Genomic DNA, 24,766 nt, shown 5'->3' with positions numbered 1-24,766 from the left:
GAATCATCCATCGATCAAGAAGTTAAAGATATTCAGCTCTAAGAATAAATGAATTAGTAGGTCTTAATGTTACGTGAGAGCCGCGCTGGAGGTCGTCATGTCAGATGTGTGGTTTTTTTTTTAAATTGGAGAGGTTCAAGTCCTTCAAAATAAACCAAAACTACCTGAATACACGAGGTTTATGTGGAGAAAAAGGAAACTATTCAACATTACAGCTCCAGGCTTTGGCGTTCACCTCTCTGGATACAAAACGCCATGTTCTCTTACGTTGGAAATCAGAAAATTCCCCATCCAGCACTAAATGGATTAATGAGGTTATGTCCTTTGGGAAAGATTAGATAGTCCACGAAGAGGATTGTAAATAAATCTTAGAAAAGTGGCAACCATTTACTGACTTTTTTGAAATTGTCTAAGCCAACTATTATTATTATTATTATTATTATTATTAGTAGTAGTAGTAGTAGTAGTAGTAGTATTAGTAGTAGTAGTAGTAGTAGTAGTAGTAGTAGTAGTAGTAGTAGTAGTAGTAGTAGTAGTAGTAGTAGTAGTAGTAGTAGTAGTAGTAGTAGTAGTAGTAGTAGTAGTAGTAGTAGTAGTGGTAGTGGTAGTGGTAGTGGTATGATTTATAATATTTGTATGATTTTATTTATTTATTTATTATTCATCTATTCACTCAAGATTTGTGTGATTTATTTATTTTTGCATTATTATTATTATTTTTTTATTATTTATTTTTACATTATTATTATTATTATTATTATTATTATTATTATTATTATTATTATTATTATTATTATTATTATTATTATTATTATTTATGTATGTATTTATTTTTTTGTATTATTATTTTTTAAGTTTTAGTTCTTGTTATATAAATATGAAAAGGTGTGTATGCATGTGTTGTCTAAATGAAGGTATAATATCTGTTCACACATCAATGAAAATATATGAAACAAGGGAAAATACGAGTAAGATTTTAAATGTTAATTCTTATTCATGTTTAGAGACTTCCATGGTTATAATTAATAGAAAATAAATGAAACTGTCTTGTATCATTTGCATATTATTTACAATGGTGCTATTTATTCTGACACTGAGATAAGCGAGTGCACAAATATGTTTACAGTGCTGTAAATAAAAGGCGATGCAAAGTATTTTTTCCCTTAAAACCTTGAAAAAACAAAAAAAATAGTTCATTTAAAGCGGTTTTCATTGAGAGAATCCCGATAATTCACTGCACTGAGTTGGGCTGCACTGATACGATACTGGTAAATACACACGATACTAGAAAATGCAGCGGATCGGGTATCGTTCTATCACATAGTTTAAGCCGACAGCCTGTTTGAGTCTTTAACTCGCTGTAATAAAACTATTTACAGGCTGATTTTGGCCTAGAACGTCTCATAATGTTTGGACTTTTATTCATACAGCTGTTCAGTGGTTCTTTGAAGGATAAATAACTGTTGCATAACACCATTGGATCGCTTGTGTAATGAGTTAACTGCGTTTTAAGGAAGTACGTGTCATTTCTCGTCCTTATATTGGTATCAGTTAATATCACGTATCAGCAGATGCTTAAAGTTAAAGTACTGATATCGGAATCAACTGACGGAACTAATTATTCCTACCAACGACATTCAAAAACGACAATACATCAAAACAGCACCGCCAAAATCCTAATGAAAGTCAGAAAGTAAAAAATCCTTCTGCTGACCCATAAATGCATCACTGTCCAGGCACCACTGTATCTGCAAGACCAAGATCCGTACGATGTGGGACTGAGCCTACTGTTCAGCTGCACCACGACTCTGGAGCTGCCTCCGTGTCCAGAGCCACACAGAGTCTGGACTGTTTTAAAGATAATAAAGACCTTTTTATTTAGAAAAGCTCATTGTTGATGTTTTTTTTAGCATTTAGAAGTTTAGTATTGGTTTAAAGTTCTTGTTTTATTGTAGCGCTCTGAGATTCTATGGAATGAAGAGTGCATTATAAATAAAATGTATTATTATTATTATTATGTATTATTTTGTATTATCATTTTGTATTATCATTTTTTATTATCATTATTTTATTATTATTAATTATTATTATTATTAATGCATTTTTATTGTATTATTTTTTATTATCATTTATTATTATTATTATTATTATTATTATTGCCTTTTTATTATGTATTATTTTTTATTATCATTTATTATTATTATTATTATTATCATTTATTATTATTATTATCATTATTATTATTATCATTTATTATTATTATTAATGCATTTTATTATGTATTATTTTTTATTATCATTTATTATTATTATTATTATCATTTATTATTATTATTATTATCATTATTATTATTATAATTTATTATTATTATTAATGCATTTTATTATGTATTTTTTTATTATCATTTATTATCATTTATTATCATTATTATTATCAATTATTATTATTATCATCATTATTATTATTATTATTATTATTATTATTATTATTATATGCAGACAGCAGACTCAGACTCAGACTCAGACTCAGACTCAGACTCAGACTCAGACTCAGACTCAGACTCAGACTCAGACTCAGACTCAGACTCATTTTGACCTCAATCTTTGCTCTTAGGCTGGGGCAAAACAAACGCAGAAGTACATGGGAAAATCTAATACAGGACTTAAGTTGTGTGTTTTTTTATTTATTTATTTTTAAGAAGCCGTAAGAAAAGGTCCTACGCCTGAAGAAGTGGGAGAATCTTGCATCAGACCCAGCACATCCAAATCAGCATGCAAATGTTCTAGTAAAGTCCCAGGACAGGAGCTGGGTGGAAGACAAATGAAATGTGCCTTTGTGAGTGCAGTGAAAATGAAACGGACTTTTGACCTGGATGTGCCCGGAACCAGGACGCGGAGAATCAAAGTGACTGTTTTTATTTGAGACGTCAGGAGTGCGTTCTGTCTGTTCTGTTCGGTCTGTTCTTTTTGTGCCCTTTTCATTCTGGCTCAACTATACATTTATCTGCTTTGAAATGTCTAATAGAGCCGCACAATGTCTCGCAATTGAAACGAAATCACAATTTGAGAGTTATCAAAGCCTGCAATTATTTAAATATTAAAAAACATCCAGTCTATAGAGAAAAATCCTGTTGTACCTGCTGTTTATTCACTACAAATTCGTGGCATTTTTTCATTACTTTATCATTTCACTTTCAATCTTTTCTCTCTTTTGTTAACGCTTCTGGAGTCGTTTACAATGTCCACGATGAACTGACCAATCCTTCTTTTTAAAATGGTAAACGGACACATTTTTATACAGCGCTTTGGTCAGTGGTCTCTCGTTTATCGCGGAAGAAGTCAGCTTTATTTTTTACTTTTATATATGTTTTAAGGCTGTTTTAAGGAATTGTTTTAAGGAATTTATAGCTGTGCACAAGACAGAGTAGTTTATAATCAGGCTATGTGTGCAAAGAACGAGGAAAAGTGGTGAAAATGACAAAATATTACCAAAAAACGTTATATAGGCTTCATGTACTTATACAGTAGTGGAACATAATGAAGTACAAGTAGTAAAACTGTACTTAATTACCATATTTTCTGGACTATAAGCTGCACTTTTTTTCATATTTTGGCCGTGGGTGCGACTTATATGTCAAATATATGTTTTTTTTTTCTTGATTATTATGCTTTTTTGGCTGGTGCGACTTATACTCCAGTGCGACTTATACTCCAGAAAATAAGGTATACATTTTAGGTACTTTACTTAAGTAGATTTTAAGAAGGATACTTTTCACTTTTTCTTCACTACGTTTAAGAGCAGGTTAGCCATGGTCATGCTCTGAGTGACAGTTCGAGTTAGCCAATCACAGTGAAGCGTGAACTCTCAGAAAAAGGAGATTAGTTCCCCGTTAGCGACAGATAAAACGCGAGTACAGTGGTCCCTCGTTTATGGCGGGGGTCACGTTCTAAAAATACCCCGCAATAGTCGAAATCCGGGAAGTACCAGCTTTATTTTTTACAATTATTCTATATGTTTTTTGTCTGTAAAACCCCTCACCTCACACTTTATACACTTTTCTCACACAGGCGTTAACATTTTCTCACATTTCTCTCTCGTTTAAACACAAAGTTCAAACCTTCGTAGGCGCCTTTGTCGGTGCAGAACGTTTCATCGACATTGTGGGTTTTGCCGTGGAGAAACTTGGAAACAACGGTCTACAGTCCCTTAGCCAATCAGGACGCAGAACACGATGCATGTTCGTTAAAAAACACGCAAAATTACACTAACAAAACCTGCGAAACAGCGAGACCGCGATATAGCGACACACAACTGTACGACGCTTAAGCTTGAGACGGAAAGTATAAAGTCATATGTTTTACACTTCATTGCTTAACGCGCGCCGTCCCGTCCTCGCACACGCCGTCTGCACCTCGATAGCACCTTAGCTAGCTCGTCCATTCTTGAGGGGGGCTAATGGTTTACAAAACTGCCTCTGATACGATCAATTATGTCAACTGGAGGCGCAGTGATGTTGACGCTGGTGCCAGTGCTGTTGTGTTCCCCTCCCTTTGATTCATCTGTCTTCCTCTTCACGCAACCCTTACTCCTCCTTTACCCCCACCCCGCTCCCTCCCTCCCTCCCTCCCTCCTCCACACACACCCTCTCTGTGCTCCAAACCTAGTACTGTCACATCGGATCCATCAGAGGCGTGCTTTTAAGCCAGCGGCAGGGAGAGGCTAACTTTGAATGCGTGTGCGTACGTGTGTGTAAAGTTGTTCTGCACAGTGTATTCAGCCACCTCAGCAGAATGAAGGATGCAGCAAAGAGGGGGAGTCTCCCAAATAGATTCCTGTGACACCAGTGGGATAGATTAGGCCTGGTTTAGGGCCGCTTTGTGTACAAATTGTCAAGCGCTTCCATATTTTGTTTACTTCTTCTTTGCGGCAATTTCACGTGTCCTGTCAGATAAAGCTAAAAATCGTTTTCACCATTTGCGCGCGCCAAAATACGCCGGCGTCACGCATTTTCAGGCTGACTCTGCAACGAGAACGAGGCAGTTTTAAGTAAGTTGTGCCGTCGGTAAATGCAAAGTCGTTCAGATATAAAAAATGTAGGGTGATTCTGTGATTAGCATTGTTGATTTTTGCAGAATTCATCAATTTATATGGTTAGAATATGTTTTTGTGTTGTCCGTTTTTCACTTTTTAAAGGTTCACTTCATTTATAATCCCGTGTAATCCCTCAGGCGTCCAGGAAAGAGGCGGAGCAAAAGTTTTGGAGTGAACTTTTGTTGAATTTTTCTTTTGCTATTAATTTATAAACCCCAAAACCTCATCCTGTTTTGGAAAATTTGGGCTTATATAACAACCTGAAAGCAAGAAAACACCAGCTGAAGTGTTTTAAAACTGTTCTGCTCATTATTTTTATATTAAATGCTTTATTATGTGTCCAAAACATTTCTGTCAACCGAATAACGCTGTGGATAAAGCCGTATAAAACTGTATTTGGTTCAGTCTAAAGTCACAGAGTCAACAGAGTGAAGCCTCGGCCTCTGGAGTGATATTTGAAAAGAGGCTGCTCTGGTTTAAAGCGGCTCTTTGAAAGAATCATCTTCTTTATTGTGAAGCCGACCTCAAAACTTTTCAGGTGTCAACTGGAGAACGCAGCTGTTTGTGTAGAATTACTCTGAATTTCTAAATTGCCGAAAGGAACGAGTTTAATGACAATAGTTTAAGGTAATGTGGGGATAGACTGAGCTCTATAATAAGCACAACGTACTAAAATGTTACAAAATGTCAACTGGGTAACAGGTCAACTGGGTAACAGGTCAACTGGGTAACAGGTCAACTGGGTAACAGGTCAACTGGGTAATGTGTCAACTGGGTAACGCATCAACTGGGTAACAGGTCAACTGGATAATGTGTCAACTGGGTAATGTGTCAACTGGGTAGCAGGTCAACTGGGTAACAAGTCAACTGGGTAACACGTGAACAGGGTAACAAGTCAACTGGGTAACAGTCAACAGGATGAAGCATCAACTGAATAACAAGTCAACTGGGTAACAGGTCAACTGGGTAACAGGTCAACTGGGTAATGTGTCAACTGGGTAACAGGTCAACTGGGTAACAGGTCAACTGGGTAATGTGTCAACTGGGTAACGCATCAACTGGGTAACAGGTCAACTGGATAATGTGTCAACTGGGTAATGTGTCAACTGGGTAGCAGGTCAACTGGGTAACAAGTCAACTGGGTAACAAGTCAACTGGGTAACACGTGAACAGGGTAACAAGTCAACTGGGTAACAGTCAACAGGATGAAGCATCAACTGAATAACAAGTCAACTGGGTAACATGTCAACAGGATGAAGCATCAACTGGGCAACAAGTCAACTGGGTAACAAATCAACGGGGTAACAAGTCAACAGGGCAACAAGTCAACAGGGTAACAAGTCAACTGGGTAACACGTCAACTGATCAAAGAGTCAACTGGGTCACACGTTAACTGGGTAATGATTCCTATAGACTCTGTTTTAAAATCGCCGTTACCCAGTTGACTCCCCCACGACACAATCAGCTGCATCCCACTAATGACACTACTGCACATCACATCAGGTTTGTCACGTCATAGTGTACAGTTTTGTATCATGTTTTTGTATATTTATAGAGCTTTGTCATGTGGGAGCGTGGGTGATGTAGGCTTGTGGGCGGAGCATTGAGCAGACCGCTAACCATAAGACGGGTTCAAATAGGGCGTGAGAGAAGTTATGCATAAATATAAGTATCAGTCATGGTAGTATTCGGTCTAATGGATCATTAATCTGTCATAAAAACACTAAAGCCACTTCCATAGGGACAAAAATATTTAAAAGAATTGTGGCTTCATAAGTGCGGTACTTTCAGAACGTATTAATTCTTAAACATTTCTTCTTAAAACATGAATAATTGAAAATAACAAAAGCTTAAGCTAGCCAAATAATTCTTTATGTCCCCTAGGGGAGTCTATTTTGAAAATATGTAATTAGCAAAAAGAAAACCTATTTTAAAACTTTTTATTAGAGTGAAATGTGCCCCTAATTATACACTCACCACCAGCATTAGCTTATTGTGTTTACTCAACTTTCATCGTCCAATTTCAGAAAACGGCAAAAAATGAAACAGAATTTACCGCAGCCACTAACTGCCCACTGTTTCTTTAAGTACGAAACGACAGAAATGCTTGTATTTGGTCAAGCACAACAAAAATATTACCCATGTATGTTAAAGGAAACTCCAAATACTGCACCAAAAAACCTCCTGATCAAATGCCTCCGAGACGACATGAAACGCACGTGCAGCTGGTTAGGACTTTTTATGAAACGACGCCAGCGACATCGTAAAAACAGCACTTCTTTTCTCCTGAAGGCGAAAGAAAGAAGCATCGCCTCGAGACCACCTGAAGGCGCAGAGATGAAGGAACAAAATTTCACCTGGGGCCTCATCCTGAACGAGGCAAAAGACCGACAGCGATGGAGCGAATTTGGTGCTGCCCTAAACACAGAGGGCGAGTCGGGCAGTGAGTAAATAAGAGACGAACGCACAAATGAACCAGATTAAGGTGAAGTGATTATAATCGCTATCAACAATTAACCGGTATTAAAATAGTCCATGATAATTTCAGTTGATGAGGCACAATTACACTGCCAAAAACATTTAGCTCATTTGCAGTCGTCCAAATGCTAATGTCACAGAATATGGGAAGGAAGTGTCGCCGCAGCCTGAATACGAGAGCAGATCTGAACTGTGTATATCAAAGTTTTGAAATATTTATTTTTTAAAAAGGGCTTTCTGGGGCGGCGGTTCATAATTTAATAATGCATAAGCTGCAACACAAGTGTATATAAATATAAAAGGGAGAAGTTGGAGCTGGGAAAAAGGCCAGTTGAAACTCTGAGTGATGTAGCGGAGACGAGTACATTCATTTGCACACTTGTCACCTTGACTTGAGCTAAGAAAATGCCCCAAAGACTGAAGAGATATTAACTTCACAGATATTGTGAAACAGCGGTGAAGTGTAGCAGTCTTTTCAAGTGGAGATGACAGCAAAGCAACACGGCGCACTGGTGTGTATGAAACCTCCGCCGACACGTGTCCACACTCATCGGGGAATATTTGTCAGCAAACTCTTTACTTAGATATTACATGATTTCCCAACTCTGGAAAATAAGGTTATTGAAGAAGTTAGCATCCAAGCTACCGGTGTAAGGTGATGTTTTTGTCATTAAAATGTAACTTGGGAGCCGCTTTGAAAATATATTGCCGCAGTCTACTGTTTAAAAATGTGTCAATACTGGTAGAAACGTGTTGATATAAAGGATACAAATGCATAGGCTTAAAATGGTTTTATTTAGCTGTTACTCTTCTTATTTAATGTTAATGTTGTGATGATTACAGTGGTCCCTCATTTATCGCGGGGGTTATGTTCTAAAAATAACCCGCAATAGGCGAAATCCACGTGGTCAGCTTTATTTTTTTACAATTATTCTATATGTTTTTTGTCTGTAAAACCCCTCACCACACACTTTATACACTTTTCTCACACAGACATCAACATTTCCTCACATTTCTCTCTTGTTTAAACACAAAGTTCAAACCTTCGTAGGCGCCTTTGTCGACATTGTGGGTTTTTTCGGGGAGAAAACACACAGCACGTCCACAAAAAGTCAACCGCGATACAGTGACGGACCACTGTATTTTGATTTGTTTGTATTGTGATTTTAACGTCTTTCTTGTTCTGTAAAGCACTTTGAATTACTTCGCGTACCAATTGTGCTGTACAAATAAACTCGCCTTGCTTCAATAAAATAACAGTCCCAAAAACCTTGCGTCCCATTATCAACCAAGTTCAACACTGATCAATTTTAACACTTCATTCTGCCTTTTGGAATCTGAAAAAGCAAAGAAAAACAAGCAAAAATGTCACATCAGATGAAGCAATCACCTGGAAAAATATAGGACACTTTAAATGCATAAAAAACCCAGTTATTGCCGCATCCTGCTGGGCCGCGACGCCGCTTTAGCTCACGGTCCGACTGGTTCACCTTACATGTTTAAACCCAAGCGAGCTTCAAATCACGTATGATGATTGAACATATGTTTTAGCCCTATTGTAAAGCCATTCCGACCCAATACAAACGTACTATCTCAACATATAATGGTATTCAGTTCCTGTAAGAGGCCCGGCGTACCATGATTGCCAAGCAGTTATTTTCTCCACCACAACTGTTGCATTTTTGATAAGCAGCATCCATCACGCGAAAGCTTTTCAACCGACGATACAATGAGCGGCAATGGGGATATACAGGGGCTGATTTCTGAAGCAATCAATGCCGACAGGGAAGGTAAACACAGTGCTAAATGTCAGCCGTGGCCACAATATCGCCTCGGTGGAAGCGCGAGACCCAAATAACCAGAATCGATAATCTAATCATTTCATATTCAAATCACGTCCGCACCGAGCTCCAGATCTTATTGCAGTTTCATATCCCCAGTTTCCCGAGGTGCACGCCAATCAAACGCACGGCGCAGACGGCGGAAAGACTTCGGCACGGCCACGACACTTATGCCATTACGTCTTTTACCATGACACGCATACGCACTGGATAACATTGTTTATTAGAGATAATAGAACGTGATAAGCGTGATTCCTATGAGGACGGATGTCGGACACACGCACGCGATCCGAGCTGATGTGAGGGAGTATGCAGAGTCCTTGCGTTGAATAACAGTTGAGCTGCGTTGACAATATGCTCTTAGGACGTTACTTGACTTAAAGCGGACTATTGTGCTCGTGTGTGCTTTTGCCAAGATCCCAGTCTGTCTTTGTGTTTCTGTGTGTTTCTGTCCTTCTGTGTCCTTGGCCTGGAGCTGGTAGGAGACTCTGGCACCACCCACTACACACCTGCAGCCAATCAGCAATCAAGCCTTCACCTGTGGAGTACTAAGGAACCGAGGATCCTACAAACTCAGATCCTCCGTGGCACAGTTCCGTTTGGCTCAGTCTAGTTTTGTGATTATGGTCACGATACTCAGCTGTTTTTTTCTCGTTTTTCACCAGATTCTTGGAACTACTCCGCACCTCAGCCTCCGACCCAGCTCTCCATGACCGGTACGAACACCTCAGCCTCCGACCCAGCTCTCCACGACCGGTACAAACACCTCAGCCTCCGACCCAGCTCTCCATGACCGGTACAAACACCTCAGCCTCCGACCGGTACAAACACCTCAGCGTCCGACCCAGCTCTCTACAACCGGTACAAACACCTCAGCGTCCGACCCAGCTCTCCACGACCGGTACGAACACCTCAGCCTCCGACCCAGCTCTCTACAACCGGTACAAACACCTCAGCCTCCGATCCAGCTCTCTACAACCGGTACAAACACCTCAGCCTCCGACCCAGCTCTCCACGACCGGTACAAACACCTCAGCGTCCGACCCAGCTCTCTACGACCGGTACAAGCACCTCAGCCTCCGACCCAGCTCTCCAGGACCGGTACAAACACCTCAGCCTCCGACGAAGCTCTCCACGACCGGTACGAACACCTCAGCCTCCGACCCCGCTACCTACGACCGGCTCGAAGACGTCATCCTACGCCCCTGTTCTCCACTATCTGCTCCGTGAATCCGCATTTACATTTCCGTCTCGCAGATATTACGACAGCTATATAGTTATAATCTATGACGCCCGTGGATCATTATGTTATAATTTGCACATTTAACAACAAAATTCATCTTAAACGGCTTAATTAAAGAAACAAATCCTCTGGCTTCTGAGGTGGAAAACCGCGGTGCCCAACAGGAGCTTACATTTGTACCAAAACAACTACGAAACGCTGCCGAATCCCACCCTAATAAAATAATAATAATAAAAACAACAAGATAAACAAATAATACATGATACAAGCGGTGAGGTAAGGATACTGCAGTAGTGGAATACATGCTGTAGTTTTGAATACTGCAAGAGCCAATCACACATATTTTAAGTGGCTTTTGCATGTAGTGAATGTGAAATGCTATAGATTTTTTACAGTGTTGACACAGGCATTAAAGTGTAATATGAAAGAGCCATGACGGGGACAGTCTTTGATGTGGCTCGCCCGAAGGCACGGTTGTCCTCTCTGTGGTATACATAATTAGTAAGAGTAAAAATAGATATACAGTACATGCACATACATGTTGAGAAAAACAATGTAGACGGTTGTAATATGTGATTACACTTTCCACTGGTGTCAGGTCTGATCATATCCAAGGCTGAATTAACTAAGCCGTGCGTGTTTTCTGGTGTCGTTAGGCTCAGATAGATTCAGATATTTGATTAAAAATAATGAAGAACAGGACATACTGCACGTTAATCTGGGTTTTTCAGCTTCGATACCGATTTCGATACAACCTGATAACAACAGATACCAGTGTAGAGTCTGAAAACAGCATTTATTTCCTTAAAACTAAGTTAAAATAAGACAAAACTGGTCCAAATGTGATGTTATGTAGCAGTTATTCATGTCTTAAGTAACTACAGAACAGCTTTGTATGTAGAAAGATTCAAACATTATGAGATTCTCGGGTCTGATACCGATACCAGTATTGGATCGGTTCATCCCTACCACTAACATCATAAAACCATGTGACCAAACTGTTTCATGTTCGAGTATTTGACCAATGATCTCGCTCGGGTCTACAGCGATGCAAAAGTGCATATTGTAACTTCAGTGAACAATGTTTGGTCTCTCATTTTGGACGCCACCATAGCCTGTATATATAAATGCACATAGCTAACCTGCTAGCCGCCACGTTCCAAACAGGAAGTGAACATGGGCGTGATTCTGGCTCCATCGATTCTGGCTCCATATTGAAAAATTGTCACCCCTCTGCTGCAGTGAGCCTCGTCATTTGGGTCATAAAATGTTCGTATTGACCCGTCCTACATGATCCTGGTGTTTTTATGTCGCTATTGTGTCTGTAAATCAAGGTATGAACAAAACAAGCGCATTCTTTCCCTGAGGTCACTCCCACTCCCACATGTTTGATTGACAGCGTTGCTAAGCCAGTGGAGCGGGCGGGAAGGGGCGTTACCGTCAACAGCATTGCTCTGGATTGGCTCTTTGGTTGCTATGATACTCGTGTAAATTCGACGCTATAACTGTTAGCCTCGATGAGCTTCATTTGACTGGAGCTGAACGCTGTGGGTGACGTCACACTCACTCAGTCCACGTCTTTATACAGTCTATGGATGCCACTTAATGGAAGCGCACTATGTTTGTAAAGCCTTTAAAACCCAAACGCAGCCTCAGTCAGTTTGGTCTGCACCCCAGGTCTGTTCTCACCCAACAACAGCGAAACGACTGGTTTATTTAGATTATATAATGAACAAAAACACATGTGCTTTTTTATTTTAACCAGGCATCACCAGATGTGGACAACAGATTTTGGATTGTCTAGGCCACAATGCATTTTTTTAGAAGAAGAAAAACAGCAACAATGCAAAAAAATGCTCAATTTAGAATGTTTTTTTAATTTGTTTTTTTCCTGCTCCTGTCAGCAGCACTTCACATGAGCCACATTGTTCCAAGAGACACAATTGTTGTTCATTTTGTTTTCACTCAGGACAAATGTTGCCGTGTTCAGGGTCTTAATAAATAGTTTTTGCAAATCATTATTCAAATGTTCTATCAAAATGATTAAAACGTAGAACGGTTGTCCTCATACGTGGACATAATTTCTCTCAGAAACTACAACATGTAAAAAGATAACTGTTTTTACACTCACCATGTCCCAATCAGCCCAAATAACAAAGAGAAATTAATAAAGCCATGAAATAGTTTGGGTCTTAGGAGATTAAATATATATATAAGATATTCCTTGACAACCTTTTTGGAGTAACTCCCGATCTAAAGCAAATCAGAGAATCCATTTGTTAATTTGGGCAACTATCAGCAAACAGCACTCAGTCAAAGGCAAGGAGGTGGAATTTAGCACCACCAAAAACTCTCTCGCTTGTCATTTGAGGATTTTTATGTCCCTACAACTGTTTACTGTATAAATTTGAGTTTGAACGTTGCCCCAGGAATAACAAAGACTGACATGGACAATTGAACTGGTAAACACACAGACACACAGAGACCAAACATCTGCGACTGCATCTGCTCATCACAACCACCCGATTCTCACAGAAGTGTATTCACAATGACCTCACACAGAGCAGCCAGAGGAAAGTGCGAGGACGAGTAAAGATCGAGACTTGTTTGTTGTTTCATAGAGCCACTTCACACAAATAAGACTCCGTATCCTTTCAGGAATACAGTGGCTGTAAATAGCCGCTCTCTTTACAAGTTGTTGACAAAGAGCATCTCCCTTTAGTGAGAGAGATCCATGTGAGTGCCAGTCCCCCGGTCCCTCGTCGTGATCCAAGCAGGGAGAGAGCGCACAAGAGGGACACACCATTATCCTCTGTCAACAGGATGCACAAGCACTATACACATTATACTGACAAATCACAATAGAGACGCCCGAAGAGAGGCACTGTATGGAGCAAACACAACGCTATTATCAGTTTAACTTCACACAATCTTACAAAAACAGGCTGTACTTCTATGCAGTAATGACAGAAGTTATAAAGCAACAATAATATTAAAGCCTGGCGCTGGGTAAAATGCTTAAAACGATGTTGTTGTTCTTTAAATGTTACGCAAAATGGACTCTCGTGAGCGTTAAGCCGCGTTATAATGTTGTTACCTTCTCAAAAACATACCTGTGTTTTTGTACACCTTTATTATTAGTTGTTTACATTTCCTAAAGCTCAAAATGCTCTGTTCCACCTTGTGATGTCATGAAGTGGTAGTGTTCAAATAGCTTAATAGCCTTTAGTTCAGTAGAGACTGACAATTCCAGGGCTGAAATTATCCAAATGATTCTAGTGAAGGTGAATGGAGTTTAAAAAAACACAGTGGCGCACTTCCTGTATCGCCACACGATGACATCACAAGGTGGATCAGAATGTGTTCTCGGTCTAAATATGCAGGGTTTGTGTCTTAAACATGTGCGAATGAACAACAAACAAAACACAACTCCAGGTCTGTTTGTGATGACATAGATCAGAAAATAGTTTAATATAGGCCCTTTAAAATGCAATACTCATCAACGCATTAAACCTTTTTACTGATTTACTTTGAGAAATTGCATATTCCATCTAAATGTTTAACTTCCAATACAGACTTTTAAGCATTTTAAGCCACGACACTGTGAGGTTATGATAGTGAGAATCTCATAGTTTGGACTGAACTGTTTATGGAGCTCCGCCCGATCCAAATTCCACTTTGGCTCCAAATATAAACTTTCCGTTCTTTTTCCCCATAGACTTTGCAAAAAAATCAAATGTTTAGAGTTCAAAGGCATCGCCAAGGCTACGTGCTAACTAATTGGTTAGCACGTAGCAGTTGTTTTAAGTCCAAAAAGCACGTTTAAAGCCAAATGTTTTAATAACTTCAAGGTTTATGAAGTTTCAGAAACAGTTTTTAAGTAGAATTATAGGTCTTATAGGTCTTGTGGTTATTTATCACCACGTAGATCACATGTGTCAAACTCAAGGCCCGTGGGCCAAATGCGGCCCGCCATGTCATTTTATGTGGCCCGCTACAAGGTAAATTAAAAGGTATGACTGTCTTAAAATATCAGTTTATCAGGAGATACACAGACATTTTTTTCATATATATGCAAATTCAAATGCAATATTTGTAACTTGAATAAGTGATAAATACAGAAACGGTTAATTAACAAGATTAAAAAATAGTTACATTTATTTTACATTACATCTACTTACATTTATACTGTCTTACATTTACATTTAGCTGATGTGGCCCTTTGTGAAAATGAGTCACCCCTGATGTAGATGATTAGCACGGAGCAAGCTTTCCAATGTTTAATATATATACTTTTTTATTTTTTTAAAAGTCTATGAGAAAAATGAAAGTGAAATCTACGTCCAGGTCACGGCTGAGCTCCACTGGAAAAACAAAAGTAAATGTTAAAGAGTTAGATGTAAGAGAACGTAAGAGAAGCAAGACGTGAGGCAACCGGACCTCATCCCGAAACTAGGCAACGATTGAAAATTTTGATGGAGCGGATATCGGTGCAGTCGATATCGGTTCAGCTGGTATTGGTTTGGTTCAGTCGATGTCGATTTATTTGATAAGATGAACTTGTATCGTTTCAAAGCTGATCTGTAGTTACTTTACATGATCAATAACAGTTACAAAACACAGTCCCCAGACCTCATTTTTGTTTAAAAGAAATAGTTAATATTTTCAGTCTCTGCCCTCGTATCGGTTGATATCGAGTATCGGCAAAACAAGTTTATTTGTACAGCACAACTCAAGGTACACAAGGTAATTCTAAGTGCTTTACGGAATAAGAAAGACATTCAAATCACAATACAACCACTCAAAATATAAATAATCACAAAATAATCATCATAAAATTTACATTAAAGGAGGAAAAAGCAGAATAAAACCTTTGAGTCACATGCACAGTATTGGCACATATTTAAATCCAAAGTATCGGAAACAGAAAAGGCTGTATCGATGCGCCTCCGCCGTAAACATGTTGATTGTATTTAGTAGTAAAGTTTACACCTTACTAATGCACGGGGTCATATTTATTTAAAAGGCTATAGCCACTAGCGTCTGATTAGCATAGCCCATGAGCATTACAAGCCATAACTCTCAGCAGGTCAGATTCATCATAAAGCAGATTACGTCGGTTCAGTGGCTAAGAAAGAACACATCACCGTCTGCATGAGTGACCGTGGAGAAGCGGAGAGAGGGAGCTCGGCCGCGGCACATTCACACATTAGCGCACTCACACCTGGAACCGTCTTGCACCACTGGACACACTAAGCCATCACTCTGCAACGGAACAGCTAAAGGTTAAAAACCCAGAGGTCGCGGCCCTGGGTGGCAGCTGGAGAGGGATTTCAAGTGCGGGGATTTTGTCGCTACTGTACTAGTCAGATTTGGAAAGTGTGACCTTTTGAGTCACAAGCTCATTTCCTCTGAGTCCGATCTGTTACTGCGGGTCAATACGCCACCGCCAAGGCTAAATGTGATGCTACAGTGAAGATAGCAGACACTGGTGCTAACGTCGCTACTCATCACGACCAGTCGCCACGGATGCTTGACTAAGAAGTGGGAATTTATAGCTGCGCACAAGACGGGGACGGTTATGTGTGCAAGGAAAGAGGAAAAATGGGGAAAACGACAAAATATTACCAAATTACGTTATATAGACTTTATATAGATATACAGTGGTGGAATATAATGAAGTACAAGTAGTAAAACTGTACTTAAATACCGTATTTTCTGGACTATAAGCTGCACTTTTTTTTGTAGTTTGGGGTGCGACTTATACTCAGATGCGACTTATATGTCAAATATCTGTTTTTTGGCTAGTGCGACTTATACTCTGGAAAATACAGTATACATATTAGGTACTTTACTTAAGTAGATTGGATACTTTTTACTTTTTCTTTACTACGTTTGAGAGCAGGTTAGCCACTGTCATGCTCTGAGTGAAAGTTCCAGTTAGACAATCACAGTGAACTCTCAGAAAAAGCAGATTAGTTTCCCCTTAACGACAGATAAACTGCAAATAAAGTGATCCCTCGTTTATCGTGGGGGTCACGTTCTAAAAATAAACCACAATAGGCGAAATTAAAAGTAGTCAGCTTTATTTTTTACAGTTATTCTATATGTTCTGCAGCTGTAAAACCCCTCGCCACACACTTTATACACTTTTCTCACATTTCTTTCTCGTTTAAACACAAAGTTCAAACCTTCGTAGGCGTCTTTCTCGGTGCAGAACGTTTCATCGACATTGTGGGTTTTGTCGGGGAGAAAACAAATCGCAAACGTACAGCACTTCAGAGTCACACTGCGATCCAACGTTTATGTAAATTTGTCTGGACACATTCTGTACTGTACAGGAGACACAGCACGGAGGAGACTGATGGACAATGGTCTACGGTCCAACAGCCAATCAGGACGCAGAACACAATGCACGCTCATACGATGTAAAAAAGAATGTAAAAGAGGTCGCAAAAGGTGATCCGTGTTATAGCGAGGGACAACTGTAACCCGATGCATTAGTGCGATGTGATATTTGGGAGAATATTACCTACCTCTATCTCTGCGTCAGTGTAACAGTATTTTTCACACACCCACATATCTGATTTACATCTTCCTTTTGTTTACCCTCACAAAAAATAAATATTGTATTGTATTGCATTCACTTAAGCTGTGTTTTGGAGATATTTAGATAAGCAACAGTTGCCAGATTTTCGCACTCGGCCATAACAATGACTGATGTAAATACAGTATGTAGTTTCAGTGGAAGGTTGGAACATTTTATTCTTAATTCCTGTTTCCTCTTGTGTTACAGTAAGTGTCAGGTCTAGTGTTTCGCAGACATCTGCTTTGTGCTAGGCCCTCCTCTGTGTTAGTCTATGTGAGTGTGTGAGCGTGAACATGGCTGCACACAAGGGAAAACGACTCTGTCTAATTGCAACGGGCCCATCTGCTGATGCTGGAGAACAGGCTTCCACCCCGTGCACACAAACAGAGCGGCGAGAGATGCTGCACGCACACACAAGTGACTCAGAGCCTTCAACTTGGACCCGGCGCAGCATTGACCGGCATGCTTTGCAATATGCGCTCTATTGTGCAAGAACAAAGGGCCTTGGACGGGAAGCAAAGGTCAAATTATAAGACAATCAGCTTTTATGCACGGGCCGGAGAGTGAGGGACGTGGAGGGGGGATCTGGTTTGACATCAGGTGTAAAATACACAAGCAGCTTCGGTAAAATTGAATCACTGTTGCGGTCTTGTAAAACAGATAATCAAGTTTAACTATAGAATGTAAAGAGGCTATTGTTATTATTATTTATATTTAATAAATAAAAAAAATAAAAAATAAAAAACTAATAATACAAATGTATTATTAGTTTTTTATTTATTATTATGATTAGTATTATTATTGTTATTATGATTTTTTAAAAATTTTTAAATTATTTTTGATATTAGTTTTTTATTTATGATTATGATTATTATTTATTATTTATTTTTATTTATTATCATCATCATTATTATTAATATCATTTTTATTTTATGTATTTATTTAATTATTATTATTATTTTATATTATTTATTTTTTTTAAGTTTTAGTTCTTGCTATATAAAAATAAAAAGGTGTGTATGTATTGGTAGTTTTAAATGACAAATATACTGTAATATTTGTTCACACATCAATAAAAATATGAAATGTAAGAATGTAAAGACGCTCCGGGGGTCACGATACGATAATATTAAAACAAACTGTCTGCCAAACATGTGACAAAAGCAAGTAGCTCAAGTGCACAAACTGAAATAAAACATGTATCTAATCCTTTATCCTTTCATATAATTATAAATGATCTCAACTAAACCGATTATGCAAACTGGGAACGCTCAATAGGCTCAGTGCACCACAGCGTCCTGGCAGCCTCGCTATGTCTCAGAGCAACCAGCCACTTTTATTAAAATAGGAAAACATAAAATAAACAACCTTTTAAAATTCTAATTAACTAAAATAAAGACTACACAATTATTTTTATATGTGGAATACAGTTTGTGGCATTGTTTTAGTGTTTTTTACGCCTCAGAATCATCTCAGAAGCGTCCTCCGGTGAAGTATTATTATGATTAACATGCTGTCAGCGACATTCACCCGCGGGTTTATTCATTTTCACGTTACTTGTCCAAAACCTCATACATACAGGTAAAACTGGGCAGGAAGTAGTGACGCTAACAGTGAGGTTGTAGAGATTATGGCTTATTTATTTGCTTTGGTCGTGAATTAAAGCGCAATTTGTTCAGTTGCTGGTTAATATAGGTGGTCATAATGTTTTGGCTCATTCGCTCTATGGCCACTACGCATGAAAACTAGTTCATTTATTAAAAAAAACACAGAGTACGTAGAAGAGTAAACTACATTTCTAGCTGTTTCCCATCGTAATTTTACCCATTTAGTTTAACATATCTCAGCACAATACTCCTGCTCATCTTCCCATGCCTTTGTGACCTATATTCTTTTGTTCCTTGCGTTACATTTAATCTTTGTTTGGCTGATGTAACTGATATAGGCGGCATTGTGATCCAATCTGCGCTCTCATTAACGCGTCCCATAATGAAGGCGGAGCGCGCGGCTGCGATGGGAAACACCTGTTCTACACCGGCGCTGACATCCACCTCATGAAGACTGATACATCCCCCTTCCCTGTTACTTATTGTTCCAGCGCACACAGGACAACGGCAGCCTCCACAGCCGCGAATTGGATTTCAGAGGTCTGCAGAATCACGTGAACGGCAACTGGAGAAAAATGGGGCAGTAATACAGAACGGGTGTGGCGTTTTATATGTGTATGTTACGGTTTCTTTGCTGAACTGTGGGGATTTGTGTTGTTTTAGTTGTAATGTGATCAGATTTCAGCTGCGGAGGCTTGAATAAGTGACTTTTTTTTGGATTTTTTTTCCTTTTGTTGTCAGCAGTTACTGTCAAATTGATTCTACGTTAAAGGTCAAGTGTCACCTGCTGGTCGCCATGGAAACAGGTAGGTATAAAGCCCAGTGGTGGATCGTAACAAAGTAAAAGTAGTAGTAATTAGTAGTAGAAAGTGCTGTACGTAAGTAAAAACTATAGGTATCGATACTTTACTTAAGTAGATTTTCAAGAAGTGGATACTTTTACTTTTACTTCACTACATTTGAGAGCAGTATCTGTACTTTCTTTCTGTTCTTTCCACTACATTTTTGACCTTTTGACCAGGACTGAAAACTAAAAGTATTTTTTTATTATTGTTTGAGCGGCTGAAAAAGGCTTTAAGGTTCATTTTTTATCAAGCTCATAATTTGAGCAAACGAAAATAAATATAGGTAGAATTTAATTGTTTCTGTTGAACAAAATTCAGCAAATCTTTATCAAATCACTGCATTTGGAGCTTTATTAGATCTGAAATACTTTTACTTTTTACTCTTTAAGTACAATTTTAAACAGATACTTCAATACTTTTACTTAAGTACTCTATTTTCCGGCGTATAAGTCGCACTGGAGTATTCTGATGCTGCTGTTGTTTATATTTTCTACCTCTAAGTATTTTTTTTTTACTTTGTGCATGTCCTTATTTGTACTTATTCAGTGTTTTTATGTTGTACTTTATCCCCAAAGTAAGTTCCAAGTCTGTGAGCTGTGTTCACGGACAACGGCAATAAAAAAAAAGTCTTCTGATAAGTCGCACCAGCTAAAAATGCATAATAATGAAGAAAAAAAAACATATTTCACGTATAAGTCGCATCTGAGTATAAGTCGCACCCCCGGACAAACTATGAAAAAAGTTTGATTTATAGTCCAGAAAATACAGTCGAATATTTCATGTGATACTTTTACTTGAGTATTTTTTGCCCTTGTATCTGTACTTTTACTTAAATAACAACATTGAGTACTTCTTCCAACACTGATAAACCCAAACACTGGAACAATAACATCTCCAAGGAAATAAAGAGGTGGCAAACACTCCAAAAGTTATCATTTATTCATTCATTCATTTGGTGTATTCCTCGACAGTTTGCAGATCATTATAAACACGTATGCAGTTCTGAAATATGTTTAGTTGCTTGTCTCGCAGTAGCATTCATCTAAATTAGCTTAACAAAGTATAATGGCGCTCCGTGTACTCAAAGTCTTTACAAGTGTCTGCAGATTCAATCGATGCAGGAGAAGGATCCACCGAAAACACGCCGTCTGGGTTCTCCGGACTAGAATAACACGCCGCATATTTCTCTACAGCGATGTCAGGCACGAGACGCTCACTATAGCTGTCGATAACATGAAAACTGCACCCTCATCTGCCGTCAATAATCTCAATGTGCAATTCATCAGGCTGACTCTAGGAGACAGTATTTCTAATTAAAAAGGCACTCGTAAATCCGACATTTTACAGGCCCGGCTCAGCTTGTAAATACACTGTAAATAAGTTGTGGTGAGCGGCTTCGTGGGCAGGGGAAGGTCTGGCGTTGCAGTTAAACTTACGCTGATGCCTTGAAGGAAACAGGGAGACGGCGAAGGGGAAAGGAGCGGTTTGTGTCCAGTGTATCGCAGAGCTCCGTGATCTAATAAAAGCGTCACGGGGCTGACAACGGACTGGGTCAAGCGTCGGGCTATTAGAGCAGGCTTCAGTTTTCAATCAGTCTTTTTAAAATGCAGTTTTTAAATTAGAAGTATCGCTTACTTTTCCAGCGCAGGTGCGAATGCGATTGAAGAGTCTAGTTCGCATCAAAAATCAGACATTTTAAAGGTTCTATATTACGCAAAATTGACTCTTTTGAGCTTTAAGTCGTGTTAGAATAGCGCTAACTCCTCAAAAACATGACTAAAATCATGTTTTTTTTCATTTTTTATTCCTTTATTACTCGCGTGTCTACATCTTCAAAGCTCAAAATGCTCTGATCCGCCTTGTGATGTCATTAAATGGTAGTTTTCAAGTGAGCCGCTGACGTTTTACCTTTTGTTTAAGCAGTTACGCTTACAGTTGTTTAAGCAGGAGTTTTAAAACGCACTTGTATTACCACCTGATGACGTCACAAGGTGCAACAGAGTGTTTTCAGAGTGTTTTCAGTTCAAAAGAAGCCAAAATATGCAGGATTTGTGTGCGTCCAGGTGTGTTTGTGTTAAAAAAACAACATTATAACATAGATTTTGGGCTCCTTAAGCTACTTTATAATGCGATTTACCAACTATATCTTAAAATTTCATTCAGTTTTTTTAGTCTCTCAACTTTTTTCACACGTTCTGTTATCGATGCCTCTGTATAAAACCTCGGTCGGTCAGCTATGATTGGATTAGCAGTTTGCAGGCGCACGTTTGTCAGGCCAATTACACCTCTCCCTGGCACCAGATGGAACCGCCAAGATCCCCCGAGACGACTACAGGTCACGTACTACCCCGGTATAAAAACTACAAATATACACTGTGGCTATGTCTGCAAAAACAACACACTCCAGGTGCATTGCAGTCCAAAATAATAACAGTTTCTGAGTCAACAGTTTTAGCGTTAGGGGCAATATACTATGTAGCCTTACCTCAAATAGTGTTCTTTCAGCGCCCGAGTCTCGTGAAGCATCACATCTCAAAAAGCAGCACGGTGCCTCGATCCTGCGTGGAAAAAAACAAAACGTACATTAAGTAGATTCATAGGGAACGGGGTATTCGCTGGACTGTCATTCGTTATAATGGAGACAGATGGATGTAATAGGTGGAGAATATAGGGGCAGTGTGAATAATAGCTGTTCTTCTGCTTGTGTGAACAGCCACTTCAATACAAAACCCCGTATGAGCGAGCTTTAAGTCATGATTGCTTGTTTAGCCTCCAGCCCCTGTAACGACCCCTTAAGTGTCAAAGTCGGTAAGGGTCTCCTCTGTTGTTATGGAAACTGGTTCGTATGGATAGCCCCGGTCCCGGTCGCTCACACGTACGACTTTTTTGAGACGTGATGGCACAAATAAAAGCTTAAAAGACTAAAATACATCAGATTTAACGCCTCATAAATTGTCACTTGTCACTTGCCGTCACCATCGGTTTTGTTTACAGTTACAGGCCTCTACTTTGACCATGTTTTATGTTTAAATTCAGGCTCAAACGGTTCGGTTTAGCTGTGCGTATGACTCAAAGGGCTTTATTCTGCACTTTTTTATTCTGTAAAACACTTTGAATTACTTCGTGTGCCAATTGTGCTATACAAATAAACTCGTCTTGCCTCGTCTTGTGCCAATTGCCTTTGACCCGCCCTCACACCACTCTCACTGTTTCTCTCGTGCCTCCTCGTCCCGTCCTGAGCCTAACGCCGTTCCCTCATGGGGCCGGGGTCACTGTCAGAGTCCACATCTGGAGCTACAGGCTTACATCAGTTTAGCCTTGAGTTTGACTGTTATTCTATGAAAGACTGGAGCTGTAAGACAAAAACAAGTGCATTAACCACACTACGGTGGACAGAGCGGTGGGCAGGGGCCGCAGAGCAGCTCTGAGCCTGCACTGTGCCGTAATTGGGACTATTAGACACTACAGGAGGCAATGAGCAATAACTTTACACTCGAGTGGGCCAGTGCTGCAGCAAAATATGGACATCCTACACGGGGCTTGTTACGAATACACGCTTAAATGTGACCATTTGAAAGATTCTTAACCTTCCCCTTGTGTTTTACTGGCCTTTGAGCGTAGTGTATGTTGTGATGTTGTTTTTTACTGTATATAGAGCATTGGAAGCTCTTATTTTATTAATATCTTAATGTCATAATATTCATATTTTAATAGACGCTTAATCTCAGAAATAAGCACTGATGAACATAGTTTAAGGCTGAAAATATTAGATTAAAATACTGATTCAGTGCCAAAATAAAGAATCTTGGTGGTAATATTTCAGAAAATTTTTAGAATGTGTTCTAAACTTTAGACTTTCACTAAGAGCATTAAAAATATTGATTTCTCCTAGGGACGCACCGATTCCGATACCAGTGTGGCTCTGAGCGGCTCTGAGCGGCTCTGAGCGGCGGTGACCATAAAGAAGCACATTCTCTGTTCTGCACATTGAGCTCAGCTTTAACCACATGTGAGTGTCACATGAACTATAAACATATTTAGTACTCTAAAGGTTTTTATAGTTCACAGAGGATTTCAGCACAGTGTTTGTGTTTATGACAGTGTCACACTAATGACTGAACAGAGCGGGTTCAGAGCTTTTAAAAGAGGCGTGTCCACATTGGTCAAAGTGTGGACGTGATAGAAAACACTCAGTTATTCTAACAGTGGGTCATTAGCAGTGAGTGCAGAGCGCAGTCGGCAAACACAAAGTGTAAATATTACAGACAGGTTTTTATCTAAATAAAATATACTGGGATTATACCTCAGCACAGTGATTTCAGTAGAGTTTTAAAGCAGCCTCTTAAGTAAGTATTCTAAGATGAAAAAGTACACTATGCTATAAAAATCTTGAAATGAATTAGAGCCGTCACTATAAGCAAACCTGTGTATGTTATGATCCTGGTTTGTCTGTCAGTTTTTTGTGCTAGTTTTTCCTCCCTGGTCATTTGAGTCTGGAGCTGCTCTGCCCGTGCACACCTGGAGCTGATTCCCAATCAGCCGCACCTGGGGGAGAATAAAAGGAGCCAGGACCTGACACTCGGCGACAGATCGTCCAGGTACCTGAGTGGTATTTCGTTCTTGTTGTTCCCCGTCTTGTTTTTCGGTTTTGTTCATTGGACATTCTACCCTCCACCAGATCCCGCGCCCTGGACCTGCTCTGCTCTCCTGCCTCAGACCCAGCTCAACTCTCGGTACAGTTCGTTCTGCCCCACGCATCTTGCCCCCTGGACCCGCCCTGCTCTCCTGTCCCGGACCCAGCACTCCTCTGACGGTACTGTCCGCCCTGTTCCCGTCTCCGCTCCGCACGCCCTGCTCCCGGACCACGACCCTCGCCCTGTTCCCGACTCACCTCTTGATCATCATTCACTGTTTTCACTTTTGTAAATAAACACTGTAAACCTTCCCCCCGAGTCCTGTATCTTTGGTCCCCCCTTGTGCCGAGCGTTACAACACTGTAAAAATAATGTCTAGTATCGGGATTGGCGAGTACTCAAAATGAAGTAATCATACTCATTTTGGTAAGTGGTATC

At 39.5% G+C, this 24,766-nt stretch overlaps 1 protein-coding gene across 5 annotated transcripts in view; it reads right to left on the bottom strand.

Moving 5' to 3' along the window:
* adgrl3.1 (adhesion G protein-coupled receptor L3.1) overlaps positions 1–24,766 on the bottom strand; it is a 220,900-nt gene that overhangs the window by 177,581 nt on the left and 18,553 nt on the right. For all 5 annotated transcript variants that reach the window (XM_033966996.2, XM_033966987.2, XM_055223687.1 and 2 more), the window contains exon 2: positions 22,180–22,252. The gene's annotated coding sequence lies outside the window, so the exon portion shown is untranslated. The remainder of the gene's footprint in view (positions 1–22,179; positions 22,253–24,766) is intronic.

Source organism: Periophthalmus magnuspinnatus, chromosome 1, assembly GCF_009829125.3.
Source record: "Periophthalmus magnuspinnatus isolate fPerMag1 chromosome 1, fPerMag1.2.pri, whole genome shotgun sequence".
NCBI lineage: Eukaryota > Metazoa > Chordata > Actinopteri > Gobiiformes > Gobiidae > Periophthalmus > Periophthalmus magnuspinnatus.
This window is presented reverse-complemented; position numbering and strand designations above follow the sequence as displayed.